Source organism: Lepidochelys kempii, chromosome 11, assembly GCF_965140265.1.
Source record: "Lepidochelys kempii isolate rLepKem1 chromosome 11, rLepKem1.hap2, whole genome shotgun sequence".
Taxonomy (NCBI): Eukaryota; Metazoa; Chordata; order Testudines; family Cheloniidae; genus Lepidochelys; species Lepidochelys kempii.
In genome coordinates, this window is record NC_133266.1 from 14034408 (window position 1) to 14056052 (window position 21645).

Below are 21645 nucleotides of genomic sequence, written 5' to 3' on the forward strand. Positions count from 1 at the left end.
CTTTTCTCTGATCAGTGTCAGAGCGCAACATGATGACCTCAGAGAAGAAAAGCACACACAGACAGTCCACATCTGTAGAGGGAGACCTGCCCAAATTTATCCTTGGTGTTGGAGTTACCCCAGGGATTAATTTGCCCTGATGTGTCAAAAGCTTCCATTAGCATTTGGGATTACATCAGCTTGCAGTCCAGCACAAGATGATTACTCCCCTTCGGTGACAATCACTTGTTAGTGAAACTACAGTTCCTTTGGATACCAGTTAAAGTTGACCAACAATTTTTCCTGTTCCCAAATAAACACAAACATTCACTAATATTCTTCTTAACTACTCACAGATGTATCCCTTAGGTACCAACTTCCAGTTCTGCTGAAATACATCTGTTCTCCCACCCCAAGGAATGCTGTTGTTCCATTCTTAATATATCATAGACAGTCATCAGTCAACTTTAGTGATTCATCTAATAACATATCAAAAGCCAGCCTTTGAGTTAATGGGATGGTCCATTCCAGCTGACAAAACAAAACAATAGACTGATTCCGTAGGTTTAATAGGCAACACTACAAGGTTTCATTTGGTCTCTTACAGTTCATCAGTCTTTATAATAGTTAGTGGTTGTAATGGAAAAAGTATTTGTTGTATTGAAAGGATGTGCCACTGTAGTGGATTTTCTACTTAGTGGATTTTCTACCATCTAATATATTTCAAAATGTAACAATAAATAAAGTTATTCAAGGAATATAGATCATTAACACAAATACAGCAGGTAAGATTTGGATCTGAAAGTCTGGACACCATCTGTAAATGGTGCGCACCTTCAATGAAAGGCCTTGGAACAGAGTTCTTCATCTGCTGACCTGTTCATGTGAAAAAGCTATAGTTATGTTTTGGACAATGCGGCCTTTTGCAATCAAAGACAAGGAGCTGATGGCTACTTGAAGAGACTCAGATCAGCGTGGTGTCTAATCAAATAGCAAAACATTGTTCTGTGCACTTGGGAAACTATTTTTTAAAATCTGTAATACCTTATCTAATCCTGGATGAGTGATGGAGCATTCTATGATCAAAGACATGGAAAATTTAGCTACAGAGCCATTTCAGTGATCTCAGTTTACATCCTGTTTTTACACCCATATTTTAAGCATATAAATGACAAGTTGGACAATCATTTGTTAGGCTGTTCTGAGGCTCTCTCTGAGTTTGTGGGACCCTTGCCATAACGCATTATATGTCTTTACATAGCAGTTTCCATAAAAGCATAAGCAACATGTCTTTTGCCATAAATCTTTCCTCATCGTGAGCAATGAAGCAGTCAGATTTCATCCCACCTGTTGAAAAGTTGGTGCCAAGAAAGTTATTAGCCAGTGGGAAAGGAAGACAAAGTAGCTTACATGCGCTGCTGGCTACCAGCAAGACAGTCTGAGCTGGTGTCAGTACATGGGAAACCCATTTTAAAAAAAAACCACTTGGTGTCAAAATACATGTAACAGAATTTTCTGTGCAATGTGAAGGCAATCCCATGCTATACAATGAACTACAGCAAACAGCATTGCCAGCTCAGATACCATAGTGATGGGTGTTGAATATTTTAAAGAGAATAGAACGGAATAAATCCCCATGGGACTGATTCTGCCACCCTAACTCACGCTGAATCGCACCTCTGTCCACTAAAATCAGTGAGGCTACTCGTGTAATAAGATACTGTTCTGTGGGCCGGAGTATCTCAGACTTATTCACGTTGAGTAGTAACTTACTCCATGGCTTGTCCCAATGGATTGACTCATGGAACAAAGTACTACTGAGCATGAATGAATGCTAGTATCGGGCCCAGTGTGACTAACGATGGCCAAATCAAACCCTAAACTAGCATTATTAGATGTTAGGCCAGTTCACCATTTTTATTTTCGTAGCTGTTGTTTGCCCTCCATTTTTGGTCCCCTATTCTTGTTCACTTGTTTCCTAAGGCAGGAGAAATAGCGGCGGGAAAGAGTCACATGATATGGGTGATCTGCCCGACAATGAGAGACTATGAAGGAATGGTGCGCCCAGCACCAAATGCTGTCCCCCTAGTGGCAGCCATGCTTGCACTATCATCAAGAGAGAAGAGGAGAAGACTTCACTTACCCGCCCGGCTATCCTCGTGTTCCTGCCTCCATTGGTCCTGTGTGGTGTTCCTCCTGATCCTGTGTGAAGTTCCAAGTGGTCCCTGTTGTCATTTTTCAGTGGTCGTCTGTGTTCCAGTCATGATCCGTGGTCTGTGGTGTTACCTGTCCTGTGTGTCTCTGCAGAGATGGTGATGTACTTGATTATTTGATGTTCTCTGTAGCCACTTCTTTGTTCTGCGGTCCTGGCTTACTGCCAATATTAGGTGTTAACTACTGAGTGGTTTTATGGTTCTGTGGTTTGTTTAATAAAATACCTTGTTTGTTTATACTATACCTGCCTTTCCATTGCATTATTGGGATAAAGAAATCACCATTGGTGATAGATACAGTCAGGGAAAAGACCTGTGGGAGGGAGGGGTCCTTTATAAATATTGCCTCTCTTGGTTAAATTACTGTTCAGTAGTTTTGCCAATCAACATAGGCATTTCTTTATATATTTTTTAAAACTATAGTTTAATTTAAAGGAACACAATCCACTACTTCTGAAAAAATTTAAAGCCCCATCTTTCTTTATTACCATCTCTAAGTTTAACATTTCTCTCCCTACTCACTGGTTTTTGATTGATCAAAGTTAAATATACCCTTTTGTCCTCCATGTGGCAATGTTTATTTGCTTTTCCAAGGCTGCCACTATTTGTCACTGATGGCTTTTGTTTGATCAGTTCTCTGACTGTGCAGCCCTGTCCTTAAGTGAGCCGTGAGGAAACCTCTGGGGGAAGTTAATTCTTGGTGCATGGTATCGTGGTCTTGACCTCACCAATGCACCAAGATGTTGTGTGTGTCTAGTGTTCTAGAATGCAAGAAGCAATCTCTAAGGAATCTCTAAGGAAATCTGCCTTCCACTAAAACACACTGAAAAGGCCATTCCTGCCGTCATCAAGTTTGGAGATATCCTCACTCTTAAGGTTCATGTACAAGGAAATTAGGGCTTTTACTCACTTCCTAGCCACAAAAATATATGGGAGCCAATTTGTATGATGCATCAACCCCATCTAAAAGGGCAAAAGTATCATGAGAAGCGCAAAAGACAAACTGACTTTCATAAAGCTTCTGCAGTGTAAGGAATCCCAATAAAAAGAGGCATGTGTAATAGTTTGCTTGCAGTACCTAAAGGAAACCACGAGATGTCGCTAGAAACAAGCATTTGAAAGCAAGCCCTTAACAACCCAAGAAAAAGCAACTGCAACATGGGCCATTTCAGCTAGTAATGTGTTCTGGGTGCCCCAGTCGCAGATGTGCATTACTGTGGGTATAAATTTAAAGGGCCAAATTCCCTGCTAGTGTAAACTAGTACTGCTTCATTGAAACCAACAGAACGATGACAATTTATGCCTACTGAGAATTTAGTCCAAAAGATTCTTTACCTGGCTGCTGAGGTCTGTATGCACCATGGATCCATAAAGGAATTTAGGCACTACTGCGATTCACACAACCCCCACTCAGCTAACACTTAACCCTGTAAGGGCCGCAACTCACTGGGCACCAAAATGTTTGCAGTAAAACTCTCCTAGGCCTTTAAGTTTCTGCCTCTGGGCACACACACTGCTCCTCCCTCAGGCAGGTGCCCAGACAGCTATCTCAGCCCAGTAGGATCCTCAAACAGGGGAATGATAGATGGGCCAATGCTTATCTTGTCTCCAGGGCCCGAGCACCACAAAACAGCTAGAGGGGGCCCACCTTATAACTAGGCTTGGGAGAATTAGAATTTTACTGGTAAATATAAGTAAGTGTCAATTTCACTGGACACACACAAACCAATGAAAATATATTTCCATTGATAATTAAAATGTATGGGTAAAGTAAGAAAAATGCAGCTTGAGAACATAGCAGAGCTTGATTTAAGGATATTTACTGTGTATATTTTGTCATGTGATGATGACAAATTGTGTTTTAATGGCTATAAAGCTTTCATTTTTTGAATAAATATCTACTGTCATTAATTATTGACTAAGCCCCCATAAGTTCCAGCAACTGTGCAAATTTAAATGGATAAAAATAAAAAAGGGCTAAAAAACAAAACATCGACATTATCCATCAACACTAAAAAAACCCAAAAAAAACCAACCACCACCACCAAATTCTGCCAAGCCTATTTATAACCTTTAGCCTAGAGTACTCACCCCAGTTTAATTCCCCCTTCTGCCTGATAAGGAGAAAGGATTTGAACAGAGGTTCCCTACCTCTCAGGTGAGGGCCCTAGAACATTGGACTATAGAGTCATCATCACTCTCTGACCTAGTTAATCTTTATTTAATACAAAATGGATGTTCTTCAACAGAAGAGATTCTCACATCAAATAACCCACATCTCAGTGACTAGGGCACTCACCCAAGAGGTAAAGAACCCCGCTGCAAATCCCTTCTCATCAGGCAGAGAAAGAATTGAACTGACGTCTCCAACATCCTGAAAGAATTCCCCAACCATTGGTCTAAAGGTTATAAGGGAGGCTGCTGTCTCCTCAGCTGGTGTGTGTGAAGTTAGGAAGGCACCATTCTTGCAAGAAATGGTTTAGGTGCCTAAACCACCTGCTCCAGGAGAAGGTGTTATGGACTGGGATGTAGGAAGGCTGGCCTAGTAGTCAGAGCAGGAGTCAGGGCTAGTGGGCAGAGCAGGCATCCAGCGTGGGCCATGAAGACAAGGGTCAGCACCAGAGTCAACTGCCAGTTACTCGAGCCAGGGGTGAAGCCAGAGTCAGGACCAGTAACTGATGACTGGAGGCAAGGCTTAAGGGCAGGAACTGGAGGAGAAGCAAGGATCAAGCATGGAGCAAGAGCAAAGGCAGGGATGAAGCTTGCACAAGCAGAATCTAATACAGCCACAACAGGAAATCAAAATCACCTTGCTGCTCTGACAAACTTCCTGTGCCTCCTTCTGACTTAAAGAGCACAGTTGGACCAACCAGTGGAGCCAGGTGATCCTCCAATCAGAGTTCCCATGGGTGGTGCCTTGGCTGAGGCTATTTATAGTCTTACTAGTTTCCCAGCCTGCAAAATTTCAGCAGACAGTGGGTGGAGGCCAGGATGTGGCTCTCTGGAGACTTCCAGTCCTGGGTTCAAGACCTGGACTATCACAAAAGTCTCCTGGTTATGGCTCATAAGCAGAGAAAGCCCCAAACTCTCTGAGGTGAGTGGGGCTTAGGTAAAAGCTCTCCCATTAGCTAGTTTAGGCAACTCCCTGCCTAGTATTCTGGCTTTTGTACATCCCAGCCTCAGGTGCCTATTGCACACCAAACCTAGGCACCTCAATCAGGCCTTGTGGATTCCAGTGATTTCACAGGGGCTTAAAAGTTAGGTGGTGTGATGGTGGGGACTGCAACACCTACACACTTTTGTGGTTGTGGGCCCCAGATCTTTGACAGGCAAATTAAAAAACAGACTCAGTAAATCAATAGCCAAATAGCCTTGGCACCTAAACCATTAATAGCAGTTGTGTTCTTTAAAAGAAAATGAATTAGTACTAAATGCACACTTTAAAAACTAGATGACCAAAAGGGCCAAATTTTTCTGTCACTTACCCCAGGGCAATGCCATTGGGATAACACAAGTGAGGTCACCCCATGTTTACATCAGTAAATTTTACCCACGAGATTTCAGGGTGGGGCCTTCCACATAGGACTTGCACAGGAGACGAAAATGTAAGATCTTGGAGGTCACTGCCAATGGTCAGAGGGGTAGAGTAGAGCTGTTCAGGTACATATAGGAGGCATATGGGCCATGACTTCCCCTGTCCCCCAAGGTAGTTAAAGATGGTGCGGGTAGGTTCTTAAGAACATCTTTTACATGAAGACAATGGGACTGGGCCCAGCAGGACAGAGTCCACAATCTGTTAGTATTGTGCTCAATTCCAGAATTCAGCCTGTCCGGTGGTACTAATGTTGTTACAGTTGTTCTTTCTTACCATCTTCTGCCAGTCAAGCTCCACCACAACTCCTAGGCTGGCCCTATTTCTCTCTCTAACAGCGGGGACAGGAGAAGACGCAACAGCTTCATACCAGCTACCATCCACCCTTCAACAATGGAACTCTAATGGGAGGAGAGCTTGTGATGTCTCCATTCAAGCAGCATAGGACCCTGCTCAGGCATAGGTCTGATCCAGTGGCAGGAACGGTGGAAGGAAGCTCTCTACGTTTGTCTAATCAAAATATTAAGACAATAGGGCTACTTTTAGGAGAAAGGCAGATTCTGGGGAGAAGTGTGTCTTAATTGGGCCAAATCCTCAGCTGGTGTAAAGCTTCATATCTCTATTGAAATCAATGGAGCTATACCAATTTGCATCAATAGAGAAAATAGCCTAATGGGCAAATGAATTGTTCTTTCTCTCACAGCATCACACTGGTGAAATGTTTTCTGGCAAAGGAAGTCCTGAAGGGGGAAATGTTCATATTGATAAACCATTGGAGAATGTGAGCTGTTCAACAACACAAGCCACCAGAACAAATTGCCATGGGGGGCCTTGAAGCCCCTTGCCAGTTAATGTGGTCAATAAAGGGACAAGATCAGGGTTACTGAGCTTTAGAAGAACTTCTGGATTACTGTGAAGGCAAGTAAGCCATGTACTAAATCAATAAGTAACCAAAAAGGGGGTCACATGGCTTTGTGAGGTTACACACACACACATGCGTTGGCTTGTTTAGGATGACAAAAAAGTCACAGACATGGATTCTCTGCACCAGAAATTAGAGCTGGAATTATCTCTGTCAGTGCAAAAGAGAAAGCGTAAAGGCTTGCCAGAACCCCGAAACGAATCTGGCCCTGTAAGGGCTTGTCTGCACTGTGCTGCAGAATGGACTATAGGGGTGTGAATTGCAGGAGGTGTGAATTTCAAACAGGACTATGTTAAGTGTTAGAAAGTCGACTGTGGGTAAAGAGGTGGTAGAGGTTTCCAAGGCAATCAGCCATGTGGTTTACCCCAAGGTGGCAGGCATAAAAGATATTCCTGAAGTAATTCATGGCCTTGAGAGAATGAGGTTTCCAAACTGTGCTGGGGCCATGGATGGGACTTGTTTGTCCTCCTCAAAGAGCACATGAAAACTCTAAAGGCCATTACTCCATTGTTATGCAGGCCTTCGTAGACCACATTGGGAAAGTTCACAATCCCAGGGTTTTTCATTGTTCAGGCATCTACATTCATGGACAGGCTGGGACATTAGTCCCACCAAATGCCATTGTCATCAGTGGAGTTACTGCCCCCACCATTATCCTGGGGGACCCCCACAAATCCCCCCCTTTCCTTGATTTATGAATCTGTATCCTGATTTCAGTGGCCCTGGCAAAAGATGGTTTAATTACACTCTCAGCAGGTTGCTAAATATGCTTTTGACAGATTGAAATCCCATTGGAGATGTTTACAGACCCGTTTGTGTTCCAGGATCATCAAGAATGTGCATATTACTGTGGCTTGCTGGGCTTTTCACAATCTCTGTGAAGCCAGAGGTGAACCATTTCCCCCTGACTGGATCTATGACAGCTAGGGGCCGCTGAATCAGTATGCTCAGCCAGAAAGTCTGCTTAGCACTACTGTAGCTGGATGCACCCAGGCAGAAGATGCATTGTGGTCCCACATTATGGACTTGTATGGCCCAAGGGAAGAGGGGGAATAATGCTTTATGATGTGCTTGTAGGGTGAGGGTTGGGGTTTCAGTGCTGGGGAATTGGTGGGAGGTTGATGGCCATGCAATGAGCTTATGAATGACATGACCACTTCTCAGTTTTCTCTGCTGAGCTCTGTCCACCTCCCTTGGCCCCCATTCCTGTTCCAGAAACTGTGAAGCAAATGCCTGCTCCTGCACTGAAACCCCATCCTTAAGCTGTACAGCCAGCCCGACCTTTTCTCTTGCCTCTCACCATGCTTTTACTCTAGCTGTAAGTCCGTCCCTCTGTCTTTGGTACTGAGCCTATTTGTTGGCCCTCTCCAGAACTTCAACCGTTAGGTCATAACAGAAACACTTCCTCTTGGAACCATCTGTGGGAGTATATGTTGGCCCAGGTTTCAGATGCAATGTGGGCAAGCTATGGAGGCACTGCAGCTAGTAGAGGTCAAAGGCCCTGAAATAGGACATGATACAGAGGGTTATTGTCTCAAGTAGCTCAGTGCAGGAGCACAGAAAAAATCCTTGTATAATTTCAGATAATGTTACTTTTCCAAACTGAACTTCCGTCTATTGTGAGAGGGATGCTTCAGACCACAGACCCTCCCTAGACAGAGCTGGGTTAATCGCAATGAAAGAAGTGCAGAGACAATGGTAAGTAAAAAAGTCAAAGCTGTTTTTTGTTTTCTAAAAATTGCAGAACTCTTTGGGTTGGGGCTAGGGGGAGTGCCATCCATGGCTGTGCTGCAAAAGCTTTTTCTAGCATTTCAGGCCTTCCACGTTTTGGAGGATACCACTGTTCTTGTGGTGCCTGAGGGAGATGTTATTCCAAGCTGCTGGTAGGAAACCTGCAGTGTACGTCGCCGATGCATTCAAACTTACAGCACATCTATGAGTTGCATGGGCTGGTCAGCTACCGAGGTCCCTGAAATGTGACTGCTCCAAACTGGAGTTCCTGCTTCAAGAAAAGTTTGCACCTATCGGCACGCAGGATTGGGTCAGAATTCAGGAGGGAATCAACAGGATGATGCATTAGCTTACACATGGCTTAGTCTGTTAGAGCTTAACGCAAACACACAGAACTCCACAGCCAGCCTCCTTCCTCCCCATTTTCCCCTGCCACATTTCTGGAAAAAAATTTGAAAAAATTTCAAATTCAGTTGAATTTGGCACCAATGATTTTGTCACCTATGGACTGCAAGGACTACCTTTAACTGAAGTGGACTAGATTTGTAAAGGCAAAGCATTTCCTCCCCGCCTCCGCCCCAATTCAGTTCACTGTTTCCAGGTGGCTTGTTACACCATTGAGTGGTTACAGAGTGGCGTACTTACAGGCATGGCAATGTCAGGTTATTATTTTTAAGAAATAGGACTTCTCAGCCCCGAGCAAAAATCTGCGCCTGCTTAAGTGAAACTTTACTTTCAAGGAGTTTTTACTATTTACATTTCCCAGTCGCCATTTTGAAAGGCACCTGGTAGGGGGTGACGAGGTGAGGAAGCCACGCCCCCTGTGGCATACCATTTGTGGCTATACACTGGGAGCTGGGGCTTCTAATAACTTTTGCATTGGTTCATAGAATGGAAATCCCCGCCATTACTGTATTAATAGACATTAACATGGAGTCAGAAACTTACTGGCCTCAGGGGCAGCTTCTGTCCCTTCCATGTCTGCTGTAGTCTCCTTGGCAGGCAGTTCCTTAGGGGTCGGGGGGCATCAAAAGTATGGCCCCAGGGTGTGCGGCTGCTCCTACTCCGAAGTCTCCTCCAGGACTGGTTTCAGCAACAGAGTCACTTCAATGTCCTGACTCGGCACCTGTGGCTAGCTCCCATCACTCCCCATGCTGGATGCTGGGGCCAGCAGGTCACCATCCTGGCTGACCAGGTCAACATGCAGCACTGTTGGCTCTGCACTTAGCACGGTGCCCAGCACCCGGTCAAACACCTCATAAAATGGGCATGATATCGGCGAGTTGCCTGAGGTGCAGATCAGGTCCCTGATTTTCCTGTACTCATTCTTCAGCCACTCCCTGCACTGGTCAGCGGTCGAGTAAACTAGTAACGCTGCCAGCTTCTTTGCTGTTTGCTGGCATGCATGGTAATTCCTGGTACACTCACTAAAGTCCTCTGTTTTTCTGGCCTTGCACCAGACATTTACCCAAATCTGGCTGTGCCCTCATGACCATGAAACAGTGTTACTTTGCAAAGGACTCTTCTGTTCAGCCCTCTTTGCAATCACAGCAGGCTCTCCAATGGTGTTCAGAAGACAACAGAAGGGGTAAATGCTGTCTCAATGAGCTGCTGCACGACACCGGGGGGGCTGATTCCATTTCCCTGGAGCCAGCTGGAGATTCTTCTGATAGAGAGGACAAAGGAATTGGCCCATGGGACTGTGGGACTTTGGTGGACTCCCAGGATCTGAATGGGGAATGAGGGGCCAAGGAAGCTGAATGTACACTGCAAAGCAATAGGGCTCAAATCCTCAGTCTCAGCTTGACTCAGGCTCAAACCCTCCAGCCCCGCAGGGTCCAAGCCAGAGTCTGAGAGACTTGTGTGTAGACAGAAGGCGGGTTTGGACTGAAGCTTGAGTCTGAGCCCAGTCTTATATTGCAGCGTAGACACAAGATGCCAGGCACAACCTAGTACCCATACGAAGAACCTTGGAATTTCATAAGGAGATCATCATTCTATTCTTCTCTTTTTTAAACCACAGGATCATGAGTAGGTCATGAGGGAAATCTTTGCCTTCTCAAAAGAAACCATCTTTAAATAGTTATTTTGGTTTTGGAAAGATTTATAATGATTTTGGGCCTGATCCAAAGCCCCCTGACGTACATTGGAACCTTTCAACTGTCTCGAATGGGCTTTTTACACAGAGACAGGAACCTATTGACTCGCTTTGGACCTGATGCGAAGTCAGTCAGGGAACTTTTCTGTTTACTTCAATAGGCTTTGGATCTTAATTCCTACACAACAGGAAAAAGTTCTAGCAGCCAATATTTTCACAAGTGATCAGCGAGTTGGGCTTGTTTCCATTTTTAAGCACACAGTTTAAGACATCTTGGTTTTCAGAATATGCTGAGCACCCACCCTCTGAAAGCCAGGCCCTTTAAGACATCACAAATTGGAATGATGGAATTAAATACCCCAAAGCACTAGTCACTTTAGATAATCTTGGCCCAAACCAATATGCCTCATAGCCTAACACTAATAAGCTTTTACTGCCTCCTAAAGCCATTATTATTTTAGGCCCTGTCAAAGTAAAGTGAGATAGACATGAAAATTGAAACAGATTCAAAGAACTCATGTATTAGTTTTATTGGACCCAGTGAAAACTAAGAAGAGAGGTGTGTCCTGTTTTACATTTAAGAGATGCATCACCAACTCTCACTCATATTATTTCATTTACTTACAATCAGAAGAATTTTAAAATAATACTGTGGAAAACTGTAAGAGAACATGGAGGTTTATTTCATAACGTCTTGATGGAAACAGGCCCTGCAGCATCTCTCACACCTTGTCCAGTGATGTCACTCTTTTTTAGTCCAGAAATTAGCTCCATTCCACCCAAATGTCCTAGAAACAAAGAGCTTGAAACATAGGCTAGAGAAAGAATTATTTGCGCTAAAGGAATGAATCCCACAGAGCATGAGCAGTTTCCTGCATAAATCATTTTTTGGGTCTTTGCCACATCTTGTATCTCACATTTGTGCCTAGCTGGGCTAAGAGGTGATCTGTAAGGAAGCCTGAAAGCCAGGTAGAAGAAACAGTTCCAAACTTCAACAACTTCTCCCAGGTTCAGGGCTTCGTCCAAAGTGCCAGTGATGGTAAAACTCGGAATGTAAAATCTCCCAAGTGAAAAGGAATTAATCAACCCCATATTCATGAAATATTGAGAGCTAATTATATGTGCATCGGAAACCTCTGGGGAAGGGAGATGGAGGCCTTTCATTAGACAGTAACTGGAACTTTTTCATCATTTGTGTAGCTCAGGAATGTGATGTTGTTAGCCCAGCCAGGGACTCTCCATTTGGCTGCAGGGCTGGGAGTGCTCCTTCCATTTTCCTATGTCATACCTTGGAAATAGCCCTCAGCTCCAGCATGTATCTTAAAAGGGCTGGGTAGCCCCCTCCGCCTCCCTTCAGGGGGTGTTCCACAGGCGATTGTCAATTAAAATAAAACATATAGCATGGACAACATGACATGGACGACAATACTGTGAAGTCATTCTCCAGTCTAGAAAATATCCCAGCTGGCCTTCCCACCTGCCCTCCCCGCCTAAATAAATCACTCCTGATTCAATCCCTTTCTCTTTGGTGTCTTGGCTCCAGAACCCAGCGTCTCTCCCAAGAGGGTTCTGTCAACTTCACAGTTGTTGTTATTGATTTTACAGCCCTGCGGACTCCTTCTGCAGCCAAGCTGAGGGCATGTCGCTCCCCGCCTCCACGCAGGCCCGGGCCGGAGCCTGACAAAGAGTGGGGCAGGGGGACTATTTCGGATCCGGGGCAGTTTTCAGATCTCAAACCCCCTTCTGCGGTGGCTTTCTTTTAACTAAGGATGGGGCCATTTTAAATAGGTCAAAGCCGGTGGAAAAGGCGTGGACTAGAGGGGTGGGCTGCATTAGCAACAAAACCTCCCAGCAAATCTCCGGCCTTCCACAACCGGGCAGTGATTTCGGCGCCCAGAATGCCTGGCCTGCCGCAGGATCCCTGAACACAGAATGCCTTTAAAACGGATTGATACAATCCAGGTTTATTTGTTCTTGAACAAAACCTCCAGGGCTTGCGCCCCGCACTCTGTGTCTCTGTAACCCACCAGCCCTTCAGGGGCGCTGGAGCAATGTGTCGAGAGCCCTTGAACCACACCCTAAGTCCTGTCTATAATGGGAACCACTTAGAGCCGGGGGTGAAGCAGCCCCCCAGTTCCAGCACCTCTGCCCCCCTTGGACTCAAAGGGGATTCTGCTGCTGGCTGGCCTGGGAGCAGGATCGGGCGCTCTGGGGTTTGACCTGAAAGGCCTGGCCAGCAGGACGGGTTCTCCAGGCCAGACCGGGCACTGCAGAGGCCTGTAACCTTTGCCCGCTGTCCAGTGGCAGGGTGTGTCTGTGCTCGGGAAGCGAGGTGGTCCGGCGGGCAGTCAGAGCCGAGCTCACCCGGACCCGGGCTGCCCGTCGCCTCGGTCTGGGCAGAGGGCAAAAGCAGGAGGAGGCTCCCAGCGCCCCGGCTTGGGCCAGCGCCTTGCAGAGCCTGGGACCATTCTCCCTGCGCTGCTCCGGCACCGCAGTGAGCCTGCAGGTCCCGGGGCAGCCGGGGGTGATCTCGGCTCCCCCGGAGCCTGAGTCAAGCCTTAAGGCCGTCACCGACAAGGCTCCCTTGGGCTCGGGCCTGTGCTGCCCTCCGCAGCTGGCCCTGGGGGCAGTAGCAGCAGGCTGAGGGGTGGGGATTACCAGGGCAGGTGCCCTTTGCGCTGCGGGCTTACGCCGTGATCCTGGAGTCCTAAGGACCGAAGGGTCTGGTGCAAAAGTTGGCCCTGCTGGAGGAAGGGAGGGAGACGGTTTCGGTCACTGGGCTTCCCCCATCTCGGCCCATTGATTGAATCCTGGTCTCTGCTAGTGTAAACGGCACCGTCCGCACGCATTAGGATCACGTGCCCAGGCAATCAGAGCATATGCTTTGGAACAGAACAGTCTTTTTAAAAACAGTGATGATCTCGGTGGTTACCGAGTTGATCAAGTATCAGCTCATCAAAGCCTGGCACAGGCGAAGCGAGCCAGCTTCGAAACGCTCCCAAGAGAGTGGCAGAAACCACTGCAACCTCTTCCCCCCTCCAGCCACCCTCACTCCCCCGCACGCTGCCCCACTCCCCTTCTGTAAGGTACCTGGCTCGGCTGGATGGGGGATTCCTGAGTGGGTATCTGGCAAACGCTGGCTCCTTTCCTGTCTTCAGAAACTTTAGACAGGAGGGGATTCCTTTCTATCTCCCCTGAGCCGAGGTGCCGACAAATCCCGCAACACTAGGACAGCTTCCCTGAACATGGATTTAATCTTTCTCTTTGACACTTACATGCCGCTGTACAAATGTGTCCAGAGACAAAGCGAGGCGCTCCGGCACACAGAAAGAGTGCAGAGCCGGGTACTTTAAAAATAGCTGAATACACGAACACGCTGAAGGAAGCTCAGACCAGGGACACAAGCCCTGCAGGGCCATCAGCCCCCCGCCAGACCACGAGAGATCCCATTGCTTTTAAGACTGTTTCCCATATGTCTAGCCATTCTCCTTTTAATGTTTCGAGGCTACTTTATTTTGCTCTTAAACATGAAGTTAATCACCTGTAGTCTTGAGGAATAACTGCAGCAACAAGAAGTTTCTAAAGCGGCAAAACAACCAAGCACGACTCAATGTGGCTGCTCAGTCTAACGAGAGACTGATTTGCTTTACTATTCTTCACCCGCGCAGAAACCACAGTGATTTACACAGCGGGCTCTTCCTCAGCATGACTGGGCAGTTTCAAAATCAGGGTCACGTTCGCTCCAGCTTTCCTTCTTCCCTCTTTGGTCTCCTCTTCTTTTATCCCCAGCACTGGCTTAACTCGCAGCAACTCAAAGTCCCTTTACATTCAGACGGCAACACTCCCACCCCCCTTTCTCCCGCAGGACCGAAGACGGAAATGCTCTGCACTTAAAAGGGGTATTTTACGAAGCAAACAAACTCTTCAACTCACTTTTAAAATAATGGTGGGTGGTGACAGAAATGAGCTTCCCGTCCCATTACAGTTTCCGCCATCGTAATAACGGAATGGTTTCACCGTTCAATTCCGATCGTTGCCTAAAGAAGTTGTCTTTTACAATGAATCTTTTCTCTGGTGACAGGGAGTTGATGAATTCCCCCCAAACTATGTTTTCTTTGGCATAGGTCGTGTTGTCCTGCTTCCTCGTCTTAGAAGGAGCATGAAACGTGTAGTGTTCTATTTATCTTCTATCCCTCTTTATCTTCTAATCTTACCTATAATTTATCTGTCCTAGTCATATCTACCCACCTGTATCTCGCTGTGTGTTTGACATTGCCTCGAGTTATTACATTTTGTCTAGTTATCTGTGATCTCTTTTCAGCTGATCGGTGAATATGAAATGGAATGATTCCGAAACCGAAGGAATATGCGGAAATGTTTGTGCTTGTCAATATTATAGAGAGAACTTTGTAAACACTGAGAAGTATCTCAGGTTTCAGCCGTGTTAGTCTGTATCCGTACACAGAAAAGGAGGACTTGTGGCATCTTAGAGACTAACAAAATGTACTTGTTAATCTCTAAGGTGCCACAAGTCCTCCTTTTTTTGGAGAAGTATCTGTCTCTTTAAAATGGTCTGAAATCTGACTGTCCGACCCACACACCTCTCTACACTGCACAATCAATGAGCACGGCTCTATCACCACGCCAGGTGGAAAAAGTGACCAAGCGTTATTAAGCCCACGGTCACGGCTCACAGCAGCATTGTCCACTAAAGGTCACTTTTTCAGCTCAAGGAGCAACAGTTTCCCGCTACAAAGTAAGCTCTAATTCTAGGCAATAGGTATCCAAGGCTTCCAGCAGGCTGAGTCCAGTATAACTGAAACTGCCTGTCCTGTACGGCGAAGAAAAAAGCTGCCCTCTGGTAGCTCTAGAGAAGAAAGGGCATCAATCTTCAGAGAAGAGAAGATGCGGTCCAAGATGCGGTGTGCGCAAAGAGAAGCAGAACCAACCTATTCACACTATCATCCAGGTTGGGACCAGTTTGCGAGCAATAGCACCAAACTGTGTCGAAGTTTCTAGCCAAACAGATTGTAAATTCCAAGCCATTCTTTTTAATATCAAACCATCGAGATTTTCAGTCTCCTGTTAGATCACCTACAAACCCTGGGTGCCCATGTTTGTAACTAGTTTCTACCTAATGGTGTCAGAAATGAGGAACATTAGAACTGGTGTCGGGATACGGAATTCTCCAGCCATTCTTCCGAGGAGTCTCCCTTTGATTGGGGTGGGCAGATCCTCAGCTGGTGTTAATGATCAAAGCTCTCTTGAAGTCAGTGGAACTACGAGAATGGATCTGCCCCGAGCTGTCTAACTTCCCTGGGAAAAAAGCTGGGGAGATGTTAGCTAGTACAATGTGCTCCCAATGAACTCGATTCCCAAATTAGTTCAATCCCTAACTTGAGGAGAGAGTAAAACACCCCTTAGTTCAAAATTTCAAACCCCAATAAACAAAGACCTAATTACTTTGTAAAGGTATCAAAATAAATCCATTCAATTAACTAGTGAAGATAGTAAATCGGTCTGCTGTGCACCAATAACAGATTTTTCAGATGGGGATGTTTTAATTGTTTCAACTAAAGCCCAGATCTGCTATAGGAACTGGTTCATGGGACAATGCGCGTTGCAGAGTACCTCTTGCTGTTTTGGGGTGCTAAGGGTCGGAGTATGGCAGAGGCAGGAAAAAAGGAAGAAGTAACCGATTATCTGCTTTGACTTTCTTCTCCCTTTCCCCTTTGAAAGACTGCCTTCCTGTCCTCTCTTCTGGGGTTTTGGGGGTGTGGATCTATCACCATATTCTATTGTAGGTAGATAGATAGATCTGATTTCTGCATTAGGAAAGCGAAGGGTTTGGAGCTGTGTTCTTGATCTTTTCTTTCTTAAACATTTCTTCCTACAGTGCGTTGTTAAGTCCAATTTCCTCTCTGTCTCTTTTTATTCTTTTGCCATTTAACTGACTTTTTAAATATCCAAATGAAACCCACCCTGGATAAAGTGAGATCAGATAATTAACTACTCCGCCAATCATTCTCTTGGAGTCTAGTCTGACTCCGAACCAGCTCTCTCTCTCTCTCTCTCTCTTTCTTTCTCTCTCTCTCTCTGATACGCTTTTGATTTTTGAACGGCGTCTCCACATTGTTTAGAAGACGCCCCGGTGAAGAATTCACTAGCGCTCTGAGGACCCTTTCAAAGACTTCCTGCCTTACCGCTCACTGTCCTCCTACTTGTGTTCATCTTTTTAAATTTATTATTTCTGTTCCCACTGTGAACTCATTTAATTTGTCAATTTTAACTGCCATTTGGTTACCTGGCCACAGACAAATCCTCGTCGAACTTTACTTGGTATTTAATGTTCCTTGTCTATTGCCCTTCCCCTCTTTTGTGTGGGTCTCTAGCAACTAGAGCTTGTTTTACAGCTTATCCCATTGACTGGCTCATTGACATAATCAGAAAAAGACCGAAGAAAAGGATTCCCGCCAGATCCATACAGTATTGTTCACTTGACTGGGCACAGCACCGATCCTTAATCTTAAAATCCTTACGTATTTACAAGCAGGTCCTATATTTTGGACCCTGCATGCCTTCCTTCGTTAGGCATTGGGGTTGCTCAAGGATCCAAGGCTCGATATGGGAAGGGATATGCAGTCTTGATCGATTGTTACATCACTGATTGAATCCTGAGCGCTATACAAATGCTCTTCTAATTATACACTGTCCTGCTAAACATACATTGGATCCAGATTTTATGCTCATCAGGTAGAGTATTCCTAACGAACAGTCCTCAGATCTGGGTAAATTCAGAGGTAGGACCTGCTTCTAGTTATATAGGGTCAAAGAAAGAATTGTTAGAGTACCGATGGCCAAGGGATAGAGTGGCTACATCACTAACCCAACATCTAATTCACTATTTGTGCCCTCAGGAGCCATTCCCCAGGAGAGGAGAATTATTTGTCATGTGGTACACTGTCACCAGTCTCCGATTAGGGGAGCCTTCAAGAAGACCCCTGCGAGGTAACTATTGGGAAAATGTTCGATACAAGAATCATGACGGCATGGAAAGAGTATTAAGCAATAACCTAAGGCTGTTCTCTACTATACAGACGCGCATACAACCCCAGTGTGTCAAAACATCTCTCTCTCTGACCCACTCAAACTTCTGAACGAGAATACTGATGCCTTTCTGCGCCTCCTCCAATTCCACGGATTTCAGCGAGCAAAATGCCGCCCGCACGTCTCCGCGGACCGCCGACAGGTGGCGCTTTCCCCCCGCAAACTCGGAACCCGCTCGCGAGCAGGGTCCGCAACTGCAGAGCCCGGCGGATGTTACTGGCATCTAAGGCGGCTCTTCCATTGTGAGACAAGCCTAGCGCACGGGATCGGGCCTCAAAGGCAGGGGAAAGACGTGGCTGCTGCAATGTTTACCAACAAAGAGAGTGTTTAAAAGTGCTGACCGGGCGGAGGTCCCAAACGCCACGCACATAAGTCACTACAAAACCCACGAACACATCTTTCCTGCGGGACGCCTCCACCCCACCTTCCACGGAACATTTCCTATTACTTTTTGTGAGAATTACGGATCCGGAAGCGTAATTTGCTCCAGACAAAAAAATAAATGCAAGCAGACAGGAGTTTGCATGCTGTGTCTCTTTAGTACAGCAATATACATATATAGATAAAACAGCATCCCTTTAGTCATATTCCCTGGCTGGAACAACCCCTACCACGGAAAGGGCAAAGAGAAGACCAGATACAACACTTTCGCTTTGCTGCATTTACTTTTTTATTTTAGAAATTTGGAGACAGAGCGATTTTCCATTGCTGAAGTAATTGCCTGGGAGATAGGTTTCTTAATCTGTTCATACATTATTGACGTGTGCTCTAATATTTGGCTTGCTGCTTTTATTGCCAGAAGATCACGTACTAGACGCTTTTGCATAACAATTTTTAAAGAGGACACCCTCCTTATATCAAAAGTGGACGTGACTTGAATTTCGCTGACGTTGTCCCTAAAATGACCCAATTCCAGTTACTGCCACTGGGCAGCAGTAAAATTGCATAATTTGTCCAAGCAATAGACTTCTTTTGCTTTGCCTTTTGTGTTTATTTGCTTCTTTCTTTGTCACCAAAACACAACGGGAAAGCTTATTATTTCCTCGTGCTGCATTTTTCACGCACACACAATACTTTGTGATCTTAATGGAAGTGGCATACAGCGAGCATCTAATACCAACAACATGTCTAATTAATGTACAAAGTTCAGAGCAATAACAATTTATACAAAGGAGTTTGATATAAAGAAACATCTCAGCGGTTGGCCAAGTTTCGCTCGCCGATGTTGAGAAACATTATTTTACCTTATGATACAAAGGTTTTGTTTTTCAAACAAATACAAATAAACTAAAAAAAAAAAATAATCAAAAATGTGTTTGATTGTCTTACTCAGATACACTGGCCAATTGAATTTCAGCACGAAGAAGGAAGTAACCACAAAGCACAACGTTTCAACACACATGCTAATAGTTCCTCATCTGAAACGTCTTTAATAAATCTACAATAGCCTCTTTCAGAGTAGCAGCCGTGTTAGTCTGTATCTGCAAAAAGAAAAGGAGGACTTGTGGCACCGTAGAGACTGACCAATTTGTTAGTCTCTAAGGTGCCATAATAACCTCTTTGTGTATGAAGGCGAGATATATGGTGTGGGGGTTTTTAAAGTAGGATATGCAGCTGTTTGTGTACACACACACAGCTCAGTTCCTGGTCCTGTACTCCCCACTCAGGGTAAGAATCCCATTGATTTAAGTGACTTCATTGACAGTAATGAAATTAGCATGGAATGAAATTGGATCCATTGTTTTGCAATAACACGTACAAATTTCAAATTAAATAACCGATTTGAACGGGACGGTGCTTGGCAACGGGCCCTCATCTCTTTTCCAAGGGAAACAAACAAACAAACACACACACACATTCCGCAGCTGATCATTGACTGGGTTTCAGTGGAGAAATGGTCTCTTCCTAGCCCAGCTCACGATAAGACTTGGGAGAACAAAAGAGCACTTTAAACAAGATCTTTTCAGACAGAAGTGATTTTGTTTAGGACGCTGCTTCTAAAAATAAAAAGGCGACGAGGACATTAAGAAAATAAATAGAAAAGCCATGTTGGTTATCACGAGCCAGCCAGCGTTTAGTTCCTGCGTGCCCTCGGGCTTTGAAAGACCACACCTGAACACTGGAGAAGGATCCCGGTGCTCAGAATTTCGGCTGCTTCAAGACTAGCCGAAAGAGCATCGCTCGATTTGGCCAGAGCAAGAACTTTCCGCCACGCCTCGCCTCGCCTCCAGGGCGTCCTGCGGCTTGCGAGACTAGCCCGACGCTGGGCAGGCAGTTCCAGTGTGCCTTTCTCTGCCTTGAACCGACGCGACCCCCCCTGCCCGTCCCATAAGAGGGTGTCGCAAATGAATTTTGGTGTCTGTGTAATGAAGAGGAAGTTGTAACGTGTTCAGGGATGATTTTCTACAACAATGCACTATTTGCATGTGGGCGTGCATACACGTATATGTGAACCTATGTGTGTATATATGCACACACGTATACGCTATAAGCACCAGGGGTATCTATGGATCTATATACACCCGTGTGTTTATAGATCTAATGTAATAAATATGGTGCTTACGCGCGCGCACACCCACGCCCCCCCGTGCAGCTAACGAAGAGAGGAGCTTACAACATCTCTGCTCTAAGCCTTGCAGGTAACAAGTGCTGGGAGCTGCAGTCCTGAAAGTGGAAGGAGCTTGTTCACAAAAAGGACCGTGCACCCACTTGAAGGCTTGGGGGGGGGGGTGTTTGGAGGCGGGGGGGTAGTGAGAAGGCATCTTCAATTCCCGGAGCAAAGATAGGAGGCATTGCAAAGGAACTCCGATTATTACAGACTCGGTCCCCTTTCTCCCATGTAAACGGCTTGACAGTAGTGGGCTTTATCTCAGACACCCGCGCTTGCATCGGGTCTCTGTTAGAACAGAGTACTATGGATCCACACTGAGCAGCAACTCCTGCAGTCTAACCAGCACCTATTTTAAGGAAGGCGTCTCTGAGGAAGGGACCTGTACAGTGTTGAGATAAAGAAACTAGCTGTTGGAAAATTAGCCTCAAATCCTTTAAATTCTTATTCTTCCTTTACAGTCACAGCAGCATAGTGGGGGCATAGACACAAAAGGCTGGAAGGAAACTGAAAACATATTTAAAAATGTAAATGAGATTAGCCAATCTGACACTGTTCAAAGGGTATAATGAGGTGCACATAGGCATCAATTTAATGAAGCAAAGATGAAGGATTAATGCAGACTGAAATCAAGCTAAAACTTTAAGCCAGTATTTATAATGTATTTAGCGATGGGACCAAAGTATCTGACACAATATAGAGAAAGGCCCATGCTGTGTACATTAAAACAGACTCTCAGTGAGGCAGATTGGGCTGGAGAAGGCCATGGAGAGACTGTTCGCCTTTCGGGACCATGTTGATCCCTGGGATGTATTTCTTCTTGCGCCATCGGCGGAGAAGCATTTCCAGTGGTAGCTGTTACTTTCTAAAGCAGCCGAGCCAGGTGCCTCGTGCTGCCATCAGCAAGGGGGGAGGAAGGGGGTCCTGATGTGGGGGAAAACTTACAGGAACAGATGGGCAGGATGGCTCCAGTCAGTCCATTGGAAATCGACAAGAAAAGGATTTTTGTTCAACCCCCCCCCTCCAAACAATAATAACTGATCTAGTTAGAAAGCAAACAAACTAATTAAAAAAAAAGCCACTTTTTCAGGAGAGATCCTTTGGGCGGAAAAATAAAATCAAATCTCTCCCTTTTCCTTCAGGCTGCTGTAAACTGAATCTAAAGGGGCATTTCCAGGATGCCCATAGTGAGTGGAAGTGGCCGTGACTGGTAATGACTGGTTCATTACTGTATTGCACACAAACACTCCCTGAACATGTAGCTAGGATAGACCTTCCCATCCGGCTACTTAGCTGAACCCCAGCTGGGACGTTAGAGAGAAGGGTCTCGACCAGTTTAGAGAGATCTCAGGGAGAGCTGTAATCATTTGAAACCAAACTAATCACCGGCCCGCT

The 21645-nt window shown here is 45.5% G+C and overlaps 1 protein-coding gene across 6 annotated transcripts in view; it reads right to left on the reverse strand.

The window, feature by feature from the left end:
• MARCO (macrophage receptor with collagenous structure) overlaps positions 1 to 21645 on the reverse strand; it is a 334342-nt gene that overhangs the window by 58687 nt on the left and 254010 nt on the right. The window contains exons 1-2 of one of the 6 annotated variants that reach the window (XM_073305240.1): positions 8007 to 8193; positions 2123 to 2280 (exon numbers count right to left, since the gene is read on the reverse strand). The exons of the other annotated variants lie outside the window; for them this stretch is intronic. The gene's annotated coding sequence lies outside the window, so the exon portion shown is untranslated. Of the gene's footprint in view, positions 1 to 2122; positions 2281 to 8006; positions 8194 to 21645 lie in introns of those variants that run through there. 6 annotated transcript variants of the gene reach the window in all.